Source organism: Myotis brandtii, unplaced genomic scaffold (assembly GCF_000412655.1).
Source record: "Myotis brandtii unplaced genomic scaffold, ASM41265v1 scaffold1012, whole genome shotgun sequence".
Lineage (NCBI taxonomy): Eukaryota > Metazoa > Chordata > Mammalia > Chiroptera > Vespertilionidae > Myotis > Myotis brandtii.
This window is the reverse complement of record NW_005353371.1, coordinates 635,361-648,497: the sequence shown is the minus strand read 5'-3', so window position 1 is coordinate 648,497 and position 13,137 is coordinate 635,361. Positions and strand designations below refer to the sequence as shown.

General features: G+C 43.2%; 1 pseudogene; it reads left to right on the top strand.

The window, feature by feature from the left end:
- LOC102262303 overlaps positions 1–13,137 on the top strand; it is a 25,003-nt pseudogene that overhangs the window by 10,117 nt on the left and 1,749 nt on the right.

Sequence of the window (13,137 nt, the reverse complement as noted above, 5' to 3'; positions counted from 1 at the left end):
CTCCAGCTCTGAGGCCCGGCTGGCTGAAAGCAGGTTTCTGGGGTTTGTTTAGCTTCTATAATTGCAACATTGTTTCTTAGAGTGCAGCTCAGAGGCCGGCAGCGGCAGGCGGGGAACCTTGGCTTCCTCCATCACTGGAGCAAGCAAGCCTCCTGTTCGCTTCAGCTGTCTGGCTGCCAGCCGCCATCTTGGTTGGCAGTTAATTTGCATATCGCCCTGATTAGCCAATGGGAAGCGTGTCGAGGTACGGTTAATTACCATGTTTGTCTATTATTAGATAGGATTCTTACGTAAGTTGTTGATTTTTTTCATCCATCCGGTTTATGAACTGTATGACCCTTATTCTGAATTCTTTTTCTGACATATTGCATGCCTCTGTTTCAATCAGCTGCTTTTCTGACAAACCTCCTTTTCTTTCCTCTGGATTTTTTTTTGTCTACCCATTTTTGATCTCACCGACGAATCTAGATGTCGAGTCATTCAGAGGCTGCTCCTTGGGTGGTACTGGCTCCTCGGGCTGCGGTTGCTCCTTGGGCAGTTGTGGCAGCAGCTGCTTCTTAGTAGGCAGTGGCTCCTCTGGTGGGTGCTGTTCGCAGCAGTGGTGGCTCCTATGTCTGGTGGGGGGAGGCTGCTTGCACAGCTGCTGCTCCTTGGATGGGGATGGACTGCTCACGAGGCTGCTGCTCCTTCGATGGGGTGGGCTGCATGCAGCTGCTGCTTCTCAGAAGGGGGCGGGCTGCTCGCGTGGCTGCTGCTCCTTGGTTGGGGTATGGTGGTACACGGCTGCTGCTTCTTGGATGGGGCAGGCTGCTCATGAGGTTGCTGCTCCTTGGACATGGGCAGGTTGATGGCAGGTCTGCTGCTCCTCGTACCGTGGCGGGCTACTCGCGCAGCTGGTGCTCCTCGGATGGGGACTGGCTACTCATGTGGCTGCTGCTCCTTGGACGGGGGACGGGCTGCTTGCGCAGCTGCTGCTCCACAGACAGAAGTGAGCTGCATGTGCAGCTGCTATTCCTTGGATGGGGGCGGGCCGCTCACCTGGCTCCTGCTCGTCGGAGCAGGCTATGTGTAGCTGGTGCTCCTTGGGCTGGTGCGGGCTGCACAGTGCTGCCTCTCCTCGGACTTGGATGGTCTGCTCATGTGGCTGCTGCTTCTAGGTCCGGGGTGGGCTGCTTGGGTGGCTGCTGCTGCTCGGACGGGTGTTGGCTGCTCCCGTGGCTGCTGCTCCTCGGACGGGGGTGGGCTGCATGCATGGCTGCTGCTCCTAGGATGGATGTACTATTGCTCTCATAATCCAGGACTGCTGGTCCGAAACTCGCCTGCTTACCTGCCTGATTGCCACTAGCTGCTTCTGCCAGCCAGCTGAATCACCCACTAACCACTTCCCTGCCAGCCTGATCGATGCCTAACTGCTCCCCTGCCGGCCCGATTGCCCCTAACTGTGCTCCCCTGCCAGCCTGGTCACCCCTAACTGCCCTCCCCTGCCAGTCCGATTGCCCCTAACTGCCCTCCCCTGCTGGCCCGATTGCCCCTAACTGCCCTCCCCTGCTGGCCTGGTCGCCCCTAACTGCCCTCCCCTGCAGGCCTAGTCCCTCCCAACTGCCCTCCCCTGCAGGCCTGGTCCCCCCCAACTGCCCTCCCCTGTAGGCCTTGTTCCTTCCAACTGCCCTCTCTTGCTGGCCTCGTTCCCCTGCAACTACCCTCCTCTGCAGGCCTAGTTGCCCCTAACTGCCCTCCTCTGCCAATCTGGTTGCCCTTAACTGCCCTCCCCTGCCGGCCCGGTTGCCCGTAACTCCCCTCCCCTGCTGGCCTGATTGCCCCTAACTGTCCTCCCCTGCAGGCCTGGTTGCCCCCAACTGCCCTCCCCTGCTGGCTTGGTCACCCCTAACTGCCTTTCCCTGCTGGCCTGATTGCCCCTAACTGCCCTCCCCTGCCAGCCTGGTCTCCCCTAACTGCCCTCCCCTGCTGGCCCGGTCACCCCTTAACTGCCCTCCCCTGCAGGCCTGATTGCTCCCAACTGCCCTCCCTTGCCAGCCTGGTCTCCCCTAAATGTCCTCCCCTGCAGGCCTGGTCCCTCCCAACTGCCCTCCCTTGCTGGCCTGATCGTTCACAACTGCCCTCCCCTACTGGCCATCTTGTGGTGGCCATCTTTGACCACATGGGGGAGCCCTCTTCTGTGTTAGAGTGATGGTCAATTTGCATATCACCTCTTTATAGGATTGTTTGTCTTCCTTCTGTTAAGTTGTGTGAGTTCCTTATATATTTTGGATACTAACCCTTTATTAGATGTATTATTGCTAAATATGTTCTCCCATACAGTGGTCTCCCTTTTCGTCTTATTGATGGTTTCTTTTGCTGTGCAGATGATTTATATTTTGAGGAAGTCCCATTTGTTATTTTTTTCCTTTGTTTCCTTTGTTTTAGGAGATGTGTCTATAAACATACTGCTACAAGAGATGTCTCAGATTTTGCTGCCTATGGTTTCTTCTAGGATTTTTATGGTTTCACGACTTACATTTAATTTAAGTCTTTTATCCATTTTGAGTTTATTCTTGCGTATGGTGTAAGTTGGTGGTCTAGTTTCATTTCTTTTGCATGTATCTGTCCAATTTTCCCAACAACATTTATTGAAGAGACTCTCTTGACTCCATTGTATGTTCTTGCCTCCTTTGTCAAATATTAATGGAACATAATGGCTTGTTTTTATTTCTGGGTTCTCTGTTCTGTTCCATTGATCTATATGCCCGTTCTTGTGCCAGTACCAGGCTGTTTTCATTTTGGTGACTTTGTAGTATAACTTCAAATTTCGTGTTGTGATTCCTCCGACTTTGTTTTTCTTTCTCAAAATTGCTGCAGCTATTTGGGGTCTTTTTTGATTCCATATACATCTTTGGAGTATTTGTTCTAGCTCTGTGAAATATGACATTGGTATTTTAATGGGATTTCATTGACTCTGTAGATTGCCTTGGATAGTATGGACATTTTAATGATGTTGATTCTACCAATCCATGAACAGAGTATATTCCTCCAGTTGGTTATATCTTCTTCTACCTTTTTATTCCACGTCCTGTAGTTTTCCGAGTATAGGTCTTTTTCCTGCTTGGTTAAGTTTATTCCTAAGTATCTTAATTTCTTTTGTTCCCAAGGTAAATGGGATTGTTTGTTTAGTTTCTCTTTCTGAGAATTCATTGTTGGTGTATAAACAAACCATCAATTTTGGGGTATTAGTTTTGTATCCTGCTACATTGCTAAATTCATTGATTAAATCTAGTAGTGTTTTGGTGGAGTCTTTAGGGTTTTCTGTGTATAATATTATGTCTTCTGTGAATAATGAGAGTTTTACTTCCCCGTTTCCAATATGGATGCTTTTTATTTTTTGTCTGAACACTGTGACTAGGACTTCCACTACTATCTTATTTAATAAAGAGGGAATATGCAAATTGACCATCATGCCATAACAAGATGGCTGCCCCACAGCAGAGGCAGGGATTCCGTAACACAAGATGGCTATGCCCACAGCAGAGGCGGAGATCACATAACACAAGATGGCTGCACCCATAGTGGAGGCCGAGTTCCTGTAACGAGCCTTAACGAGCAATAAGCAGGGACCTGAGGCCGCATGGCATTGGGCCAGGGCAGGGGACCTGAAACTGCACCCCCCGCCTGGTGGAGCTTGACAGGGGACCTCAGGCCATGCCCCCTGCCCTGGCGCCAGGGCAGGGGACCTCAGACCATGTCCCCCACCCCGGCTCCAGGCCTGGAGACCTCAGGCTGCGCCCCCCACCCGGCGGGGCTTGACAGGGTACCTCAGGCCGTGCACTTCGCCCCGGGCCGGGGAACATGAGGACGCGCCCCCTGCCTGTCATGTGCCAGGGTTCCTGAGGCTGTACCCCCTGCCTGGCTTGTGATGGGGGACCTGAGGTTGTACCCCCCACCTGGCAGGGCTGGACAGTGGACCTGAGACTGTGCCCCCCAACCCGGTGGGGCTTGATGGGGGACTTGAGGCTCTGCCCCCTGCCCGGCGCTGGGACGGGAGACCTGAGGCCCAGCAGTGCTTGACAGGGGTGTGGCCGGCCAGGTCTGGATCTCGCCCAATGTGGGTGGGGCCAGCCGGGTCTGGGTCTCACGTGATTTCGAAGTGCACATGGGTGGGTGGGGACTTGGCTCTGGGTCCTGGCTGCGCCCCAGACTCTGACAGGAGGAAGATTTTCATATACATTTTACTAATTTTCTTTCCTCTCTGACACTTCTATTATAGAGAAAGGGCAAATAGCAACATTAAAGTTTTTCCTCTAATTAATTCCCTTTTAATGTGCATGAATTTTGTGCACTGGGCCACTAATATTGAATAAGAGTAGCGGAAGCGGACATCCCTGTCTTGTTCCAGGTCAATTGGAACCATGCTTTAATTGTAAAACAATTTATTTTTGCCCATTGAATATGATGTTGCCTGTATGTTTGTCCTATATGGCCTTTATCATACTGAGATATGCTCTCTATATTCCCACTCTGCTGAGAGTTTTTATCAAAACTGGGTGTTGGATTTTGCCAATGCTTTTTCTGCATCTATTGATATGATCATGTGAGTTTTGTTCTTCAATTTGTTTATGTGATGTATCACGTTTATTGATTTGCAAATATTGTACCAGTCTGGAATAAATCCCACTTGGTCATGGTGTATGATCTTTTTAAGATATTGCTGGATGCAATTTGCTGATATTTTGTTGAGGATTTATCATCTATGTTCATCAGGGATATTGGCCTGTTATTTTCTTTCTTTGTAGTGTCTTTATCTGGTTTTGGAATTAGGATAATACTGGCCTCATAAAAAGGGTTTGGAAGTGTTTCTTCCTCTTGGATTTTCTGAAATAGTTTGAAGAGTAAAGGTGTTCTTCTTTGAATAAATAAGGAACTCCCCTGTGAAGCTGTCTGGACCTGGGCTTTTGTTAGCTGGGAATTTTTAAATTACTGCTTCTATTTTATCAGTTGTTATTGGCCTATTCAGGTTTTCTGATTCCTTCTGACTCAGTTTTAGGAGACTGTATTTTTTTTTAGGAATTAGTCCATTTCATCCACATTTTCCAGCTTGTTGGCATATAGTTGTTCATAGTATTTTCTTACAATCCTTTGTATTTCTGTGGTTTAGTTGGTTACTTCTCCACTTTCGTTTCTGGTTTTAGTTATTTAGGTCCTCTCTCTTTGTTTCTTGATAAGTCTGGCTAACAGTTTATCAATTTTGTTTACCCTTTCAAAAAACAATCTCTTGGTTTTATTAGATTTTTTTGGTATTGTTTTTGTTGGTTTGTCTGTTTGGTCTCTATGTAGTTTGTTTCTGCTGCAATCTTTATTATTTCCTTCCTTCTACTACTCTGGACTTTTCTTATTTAAGTCTTTCTAGTTCTATAACCAGTAGGGTTCAATAGTTTATTGTTGATTTTTCTTGTTATCTGAGGTATGCCTGTAGTTCTATCAACTTCTCTTTTAGGAATTCTTTTGCTGTGTCCCAGAGATTTGGGGTTGTTGTGTGTTCATTTTCATTTATTTCAAGAAGTTTTTGATTTCTTTCTTGATCTTGTTGGTAACCCATTCATTGTTTAATATTATGCTCTTTAGCCTCCATGTGTTTGAATGTTTTTTGGTGTTTTTACTGTAGCATATAAATAATTAACATTCTGCAGATGAGCAATACATTCACATTTTAAGAGCTGCTTCAAATAAAATACAAGACTTATTCATTAACAGATTCAAATTTATCCTCTAGATTCTCCATATGAGGCAAATTGAGATTAATATTTCAGTATCCTGTTATTTCAAAATACCTAGATATTTAATAATTTTTACTATTTAATCTAGCAAACTCCAAAGTTTCAAGTTACCAAAGACTTTGGAAAATATATAATTACCCCTGATAAAGCTTTATCATATACCCTTCATTTTATTTATTTTGCCTTAACGATGTAGTGAGATTTTAAAGCCAATTATTATTACCCAAGGCATTTTCTTGGCAAATTTTGTAATAGGGACAACTCACTGGCCGTTAGTGGCTTTAATGTTTTGTTTTTCTTTTTACAAAAATGGGAGTGGCCCCCTACTGCTATTTCTGTACCCTGCTGAAGGCACTTGGGCAGGTCTATTCCTCCGAGGAAAAAGACTTGAGGGGTTTAAATAATTATTTCCCATATTTTTTCTTTCTGAGTAGTCTTACAACATGAAATCTTATCTATAAGAAGAGATATTGTCCTAGCCAGTTTGGCTCAGTGGATGGAGTGTCAGCCTATGGACCGAAGAGTCCCAGGTTTGATTCCGGTCAAGGGCACAGGCCTGGGTTGCGGGCTCGGTGCAATGTGCAGGAGGCAGCCAATGAATGATTCCCTCTTGTCATTGATGTTTCTAACTCTCTTCCTCTCCTTTCTTCTCTGAAATAAACAAAAAGGTATTAACAAAAAAAAAAATAGAAGTGATGTTAAAAACAGAAACAGAAAAAATCCTACAGTAAATAAATGGGTACTCATAAAAGTGTGGACTGGCACATTAGCGTTACAATCTTATCTCACACTCAGCCATCACAGCAAATGGGTTCTGAGTGGCACAAAGGCCAAACAGTAGAGACAGAGGATTCCCAGTGTTCATAAAACAGCAAAATCAAGTCCCGCAAAGACAAGAAAGCAAGCAAAGAACATCAGTAACCAAGTTACATTAGATACAGACAAGAACTTTCACTAGATAATGGCTGATGACTTGAGAGGGAGAGCAGGAAGGGTCCCCAAGATAAGAATTCTTGTCAGCTGCTGGGAAGTTCCTGCAATCCCTGCCACATGTTCAGCCTACCACAGGTAGCTGGGGCCTCTAGCAAAGTAAAATATGCCCTATCCTTAAACAAACAAAACCAAACAACAAAGACAAGAAACAACAATCAACAGAGACACTCTATGGACAATTTTTACAGGCGCACATAACCCACAGACAAGACTTAATGAACCAGAGTCCTTTTCATGGAACTTTCCGATGTGTTACAGTGCCCGGGGCTTACAGCGGGAATGCGGCCCAGAGGACTCCCAGGTGGGGTTGCCAGTAAACACCCACAAACAGCCTTTTGTTCACAGATCTCATCATATTCTGCTCTCAGAATTATATATTGACTGGAGTCCAGTGTTCTTTTGCCCAAAATCTGCCAGTCCCAAGGCATCTTATGGTAATTTTCAGACAAGGCATGAAGGAGTCCTTTTGTAAATGGCCCATTTTCTCTCATACTTTTCCTTATTTCATTAAAGGCATTATAGGAGAGTGGTTCATGTATCCAATTACATTGCATCTTGCATAATGGGCAAGCCAAAAGCTCTCCTGCCCTAGCTGGTTTGGCTCAGCGGATAGAGCGTCGGCCTGTGGACTGAAAGGTCCCAGGTTCGGTTCCGGTCAAGGGCACATGCCTGGGTTGCAGGCTCCGTCCAACGTACAGGAGGCAGCCGATCAATGATTCCCTCTCATCATTGATGTTTCTATCTCTCTCTTCCTCTCCCTTCTTCTCTGAAATCAATAAAAATATATTTATAAAAACAAAATAAAAAAGCTCTCCTAACATAGCTTGCCTGACACATGATGCCATAACTGAGGATTTGATGAGCCTTCCCACACTGGAGGCGGAGGATCAGGGGCCTTCGGTATTTCGGGCTTTACAGGCTCTACTGCAGGAGGAGGGGATGGTGATAAATCCTCCTGGTGTTCTGTAGGCTTTTGATCCTTAATATGAAGTGGGCATAGTGCAGCTCGAACAGGAGCCCACCTAATTAAAGATGAGAAAGGCACTTGTTTTCCCTGGGCCTGATTTCTCTTTAAATTTCTATCTACTTATTCCTAGAGAACAGGTCTAATGTTCCAGCATCACGGAACCAAGGGTTATCCTAACTAATAAAGAGAGAATAAGCTAATTGACCATCACAAGATGGCAGCACCACAGCCAATAAGGACAGAATATGCTAATTGACTGTCACAGCCTCAAAGATGGTAGAACCTACAGCCACAAGATGCAGCGCCAAGTCCCCTCAGCTCCGCCGGAGGGGCAGTCACGCGGAATGGCCGGTCCGGCCCCCAGGCACCGTTATATATTGTTGCCAACTGTGGTACAACCAGCGGGGCCATCAGGGGTCCTGCTCCCACCTGCATTGGCCTGGCAGAATCTGGTCGCCAGCACTACCCCCCATCTTTACTGCCTGTCCCCATCAGGGGTAACCTGCGGGGTTTTCAGGGCTCCCACTCGCATCCACCTTGGCCTAGCACTGCCTGGTCACCTACTGCACCATCCTGTAGCAGTCCCACTCTCATCGGGGCCATTGGGCCAGCATTGCCTCCACTGCCGCCTGCTGCTACTGCCACGTAGCCTACACCCGCCTTCTTTTGTGCCGACCCCTGGTGATCAGCTCAAGTCATAGCAAGCTGTGGAACTCTGTTTGGTCAAACTCCCGGGGACAATTTCCATATTAGCCTTTTATTATAGAGGATACTATCTTTAGTTTAATGTGTATTCTTGCCTCCTTTGTCAAGTATTCCGTGACCATAATGGCATGGGTTTATATCTGGGTTCTCTGTTCCGTTCCACTGATTTATTTGCTCTTTTTAGGCCAGGACCATGCTGTTTTGATTACTATAGCCTTGTAGTACAGTTGGATATTAGGTAGTGTGATTCATCCACATTTGTTCTTCTTTCTCAAGATTGCTGTTGCTATTATAGGTGTTTTGTGGTCCATATAAAACTTTTGAATAGTCTAGTTATGTGAGATCTATCTTGGGTATATTGATAGGAATTGCATTGAAGCTATAGATTGCTTTGGGTAGTATGGACATTTTAATTATATCAATTTTTTCTCTCCATAAACCCATATATGCTTCCATTTATATTTTACAATCTAATTTGATTTTACATTTAATTTTCTTTTGTATAAGTTTCAGGTGAAATTAATTTCAACATGAAAATATTGCAGATTTCAATTAAGGCCCTTGTACATGCCAAGTCTTAAATTGTTCCTCAAGGTCCAGGCCCCAGTTAGAGTGTCACAATTCTGCCAGAAAGACTTCTTTTGAATGTGATCTTATGATTTCAATATACGTGTCTATGTGTCCTAAAAATCAGTATGAAGTAACTGTCAGGCTCATGAGTAGAGGACTTTTGTGGTGGGGTAAGTTGCCCTATCTTGCTCATGCCCGAGCTCTAACTCTAACATCCTATCTCCATGAAATGAGAGAGGCAAAAGAAGGTCAAACTGAGTTACTAACAAATACTATGAAAACAAATCATCATTCATACTCCTCCACAAGAATATTTTCATTCATTCAGGTGTATCTGACTACTTCTAATAATCTGGAGTACTTCCGGTCAATATGGCAAATTTTGTTCTCATTTGAATTTTCACACACCTCCTGGCCTCTCCTGTTTGGTGATGAGAATAGAAGAGCAAGCTACCAGGCCTTTATTATATTCACAGTGACTAAAACTTTATGCAGATATGACAGTATGTTTCATGGATGACTGCATCAAACGGTGGTTATAATAGAGATGAGTTTTCTCACAAAGAATCGATGGGCTTAAAATAGAAGTATTTTAATGTGTTAACATAGAAGTTGTTCAAGGTGGTCTTTACCCTGACATTTGAGAGCAATGAAGACTTGAAGCGATCACAGTAAAATCATACCAATAAGTTCCATGTGTTCTTGAGGAAGTGAGATTGGCAAATTAATAATAGTCTTACTACAATCAAGTCATATACTAAATGTTGGGGACCATGTGTCCTATGTGAACTTCTTATGAATTAATGTATAAGTTCCCAGTTCTGTCTATCTTACTCATATTCCTATATGCATACGTGGGATGTTTTAGGACTCAGTGGCCTTTGTGGATGTTAATGTGGAGTTCACCACAGAGGAGTGGGCTTTCCTGGATCCAACCCAGAAGAAACTCTACACAGATGTGATGCTGGAAACCTTCTGGAACCTGGCATCAGTTGGTAGGTATCAAAAATTTTTTAAAAATATATTTTTATTAATTTTAGGGAGGAAGGGGAGGGAGAGAATGAGAGCAAAATCAATGATGAAACAGAATCACTGATTGGGTACCTCCTGCACGCCTCACACTGGGGATCTAGCCGAAAAATCAGTCCTACTGGAAATTCACCTGTGACCTACTGGTTCATAGGTTGACGGTCAACCACAGAGCAACTATGGCAATCAGAAAACTAGTGTTGCTTGCTCATTAGTGCCGTTTCAAGAACTGAAATATGGAAAGGGAATACATTGGTAATTAAACCAGGAATGATCACAGCTCATTGTATACCTAAAATCTAACCATTTTTTAAATTCTTTAATATATACCTAAAATCTAACCATTTTTAAAATTCTTTAATAGTTTATAATGCTGTTTCTAGCATGTATTTTAGAAGAACAATGTGAGGACCATGACAGTGAAGATCAGTATGAAAATCATGGGATGAATCTTAGGTGAGTCGCATTGCCATGACAAAGCATTAAGAGCATCTTTGTGTTTTTTTAAAATAGGTTTTTATATTTTTTATTTACTTATTTATATATTTAATATTTTTAAAATTTATTTCAAAGAGGTAGGAAGGAGAAAGAGAAAGAAATATCAATGATGAGAGAGAATTATTGATGACTTCCTCCTGCATGCCCCACATTTGGAATCATGTCCAGAACCTGGGAAGATGCCCTGACCAGAATTTGAACTATGACCACCTGGTTCAGAGGTCCATGCTCAATCACTGAGCCTCGCTAGTGGTACAAAAATATGTTTTTATTGATATTAGTATGTGGAGGTGAGAGGGAGAGATAGAAAAATCAATAGACCTCTTCCTGCATGCCCTGTACTGGGTTTAATATAAGTCTGGGTTTAATATAAGTCTGGCCATGTTCCCTTTCAGAGAATTGAATCAGTAAGCCCCTGGTGTCTGGGTCCATCCTGAACCACTGAGCCATATGGGCCCAGTCCACAAAAGAATCTTAAAAGCAGATAATCCAATTGTATCAGCTCAGTTTTAAACGTATTGATTTTTAGAGTAATCTCATCAAAATGTTTTTTTCTGAAATATGACCTAGATGTTTAGTGTTTAAAAAATAATTCCACTTGGAAACAATATACAGAAGTACCATTAATGAATATAAGTGTTTTCATAATAGCTCTGATCCAGCCCAGTGGTCGGCAAACTGTGGCTCGCGAGCCACATGCGGCTCTTTGGCCCCTTGAGTGTAGCCAAGAAGTTTCAATCGCACTGTATGTGCACGCCCCCACGTGGGATTTTGTGGAAGAGCCACCCTCAAGTGGCCGCAGTTTGCCAACCACGGATCCAGCCTATATCAGAAGTTTTAAGATACCCACTTTCAAAAACTGGAATGTTCAGAAACTCCACCCTTTCTTTGAAAATGTTAAAAATGTCATTGTCATGCTATTAATCAATATTAAATGGTTAACAGAGTATTAATAATATGCTTCTGATTTTTACAGCAGTCATATGGTAGAGAGACTCTGTACAAAGAAGGATGGTAGTCAATGCAGAGAAAACTTCAGCCAGATTCCAAATCATAATGAAAAGAAGGAAACTCCTACTGAAATAAAACAACCTAAATCCAGGTTGTGTAGGCAAATCTTCATGCATTATTTATCCTTGAATAACCACCTGAGCTCTCACATTGGACCCAAACTATACCTGTGTCAGGAATATGAAGAAAACCCTTATAAATGTAAGGAACCTGAGAAAGCTTTCAAGCATCACCAACATATTCAAAGACATGAAAGCAGTCCCAGTGGGAAAGCTTTCCACTATTCAACTTCCCTTAGAAATCATGAAAGAATGCATATCACTGGGAAACCGTATCAGTGTAAGCAATGTGGGAAAAGTTTTAGTCATCTCATTTTCTTTAAACTTCACAAAAATACTCATAGTGGAGAGAAACCATATCAAAGTAAGCAGTGTGGCAAAGCTTTCAGTTCTTCCAAGTACTCTGGAGAAAATGAAAGAACACACACAGCAGAAAAGCATCAATGTCAATGAATGTAAGCAATGTGGGAAAGTTTTCAGACATTCCACTTTTCTTAGTAATCATGAAAGAATGCATACTGGGGAGAAACCCTATGAATATAAGCAATGTGAGAAAGCCTTCAGTTCTCCCAATTCTCTTGCAACACATAAAAGAAATCATGACGGAAAGAAGCCTCATGAATGTAAGGATTGTGGTAAAACTTTCCTTTATCCTTCTTTGCTTAGAATTCATGAAAGAATGCATACTGGGGAAAAACCCTATGAATGTAACCATTGTGGTAAAGCTTTCTTTCATCCAACTTCCTTCAGAAGTCATGTAAGAGCTCATAATAAGGAAAAATTCTATGAATGTAAGCAATGTGGGAAAGCCTTCAGTTCTCTTGGCTCTCTTGGAAAACATAAAAGAAATCATGACGGAAAGAAGCCTTATGAATGTAAGGAATGCGGTAAAACTTTCCTTTATCAGTATTCCCTTAGAATTCATGAAAAAACTCATACTGGCGAAAAACCCTATGAATGTAAACATTGTGGTAAAGATTTCTTTCATCGAACTTCCCTCCGTCGTCATGAAAGAACTCATACTGGGGAAAAACCCTATGAATGTAAGCAATGTGGGAAAGCTTTTTTTTATACAGGTTCCCTCCAAAGTCATGAAAGAACTCATAATAAGGAAAAACCCTATGAATGTAAGCAATGTGGCAAGACTTTTAGTTTTTCGAAATCTCTTAGCAATCATGAAAGAACGCATATTGTGGAGAAAACTTATGAGTGTAAGCAATGTGGGAAAGCTTTCAGATATTCCATATCTCTTAGAAATCATGAAAAAATTCATACTGTGGAGAAACCCTATGAATGTAAGCAATGTGGGAAAACTTTCAGATATTCTACATATCTTAGAAATCATGAAAGAATGCATACTAGGGACAAATCCTATGAATGTAAGCAATGTGGGAAAGTTTTCAGACATTCCACTTTTCTTAGTAATCATGAAAGAATGCATACTGGGGAGAAACCCTATGAATATAAGCAATGTGAGAAAGCCTTCAGTTCTCCCAATTCTCTTGCAACACATAAAAGAAATCATGACGGAAAGAAGCCT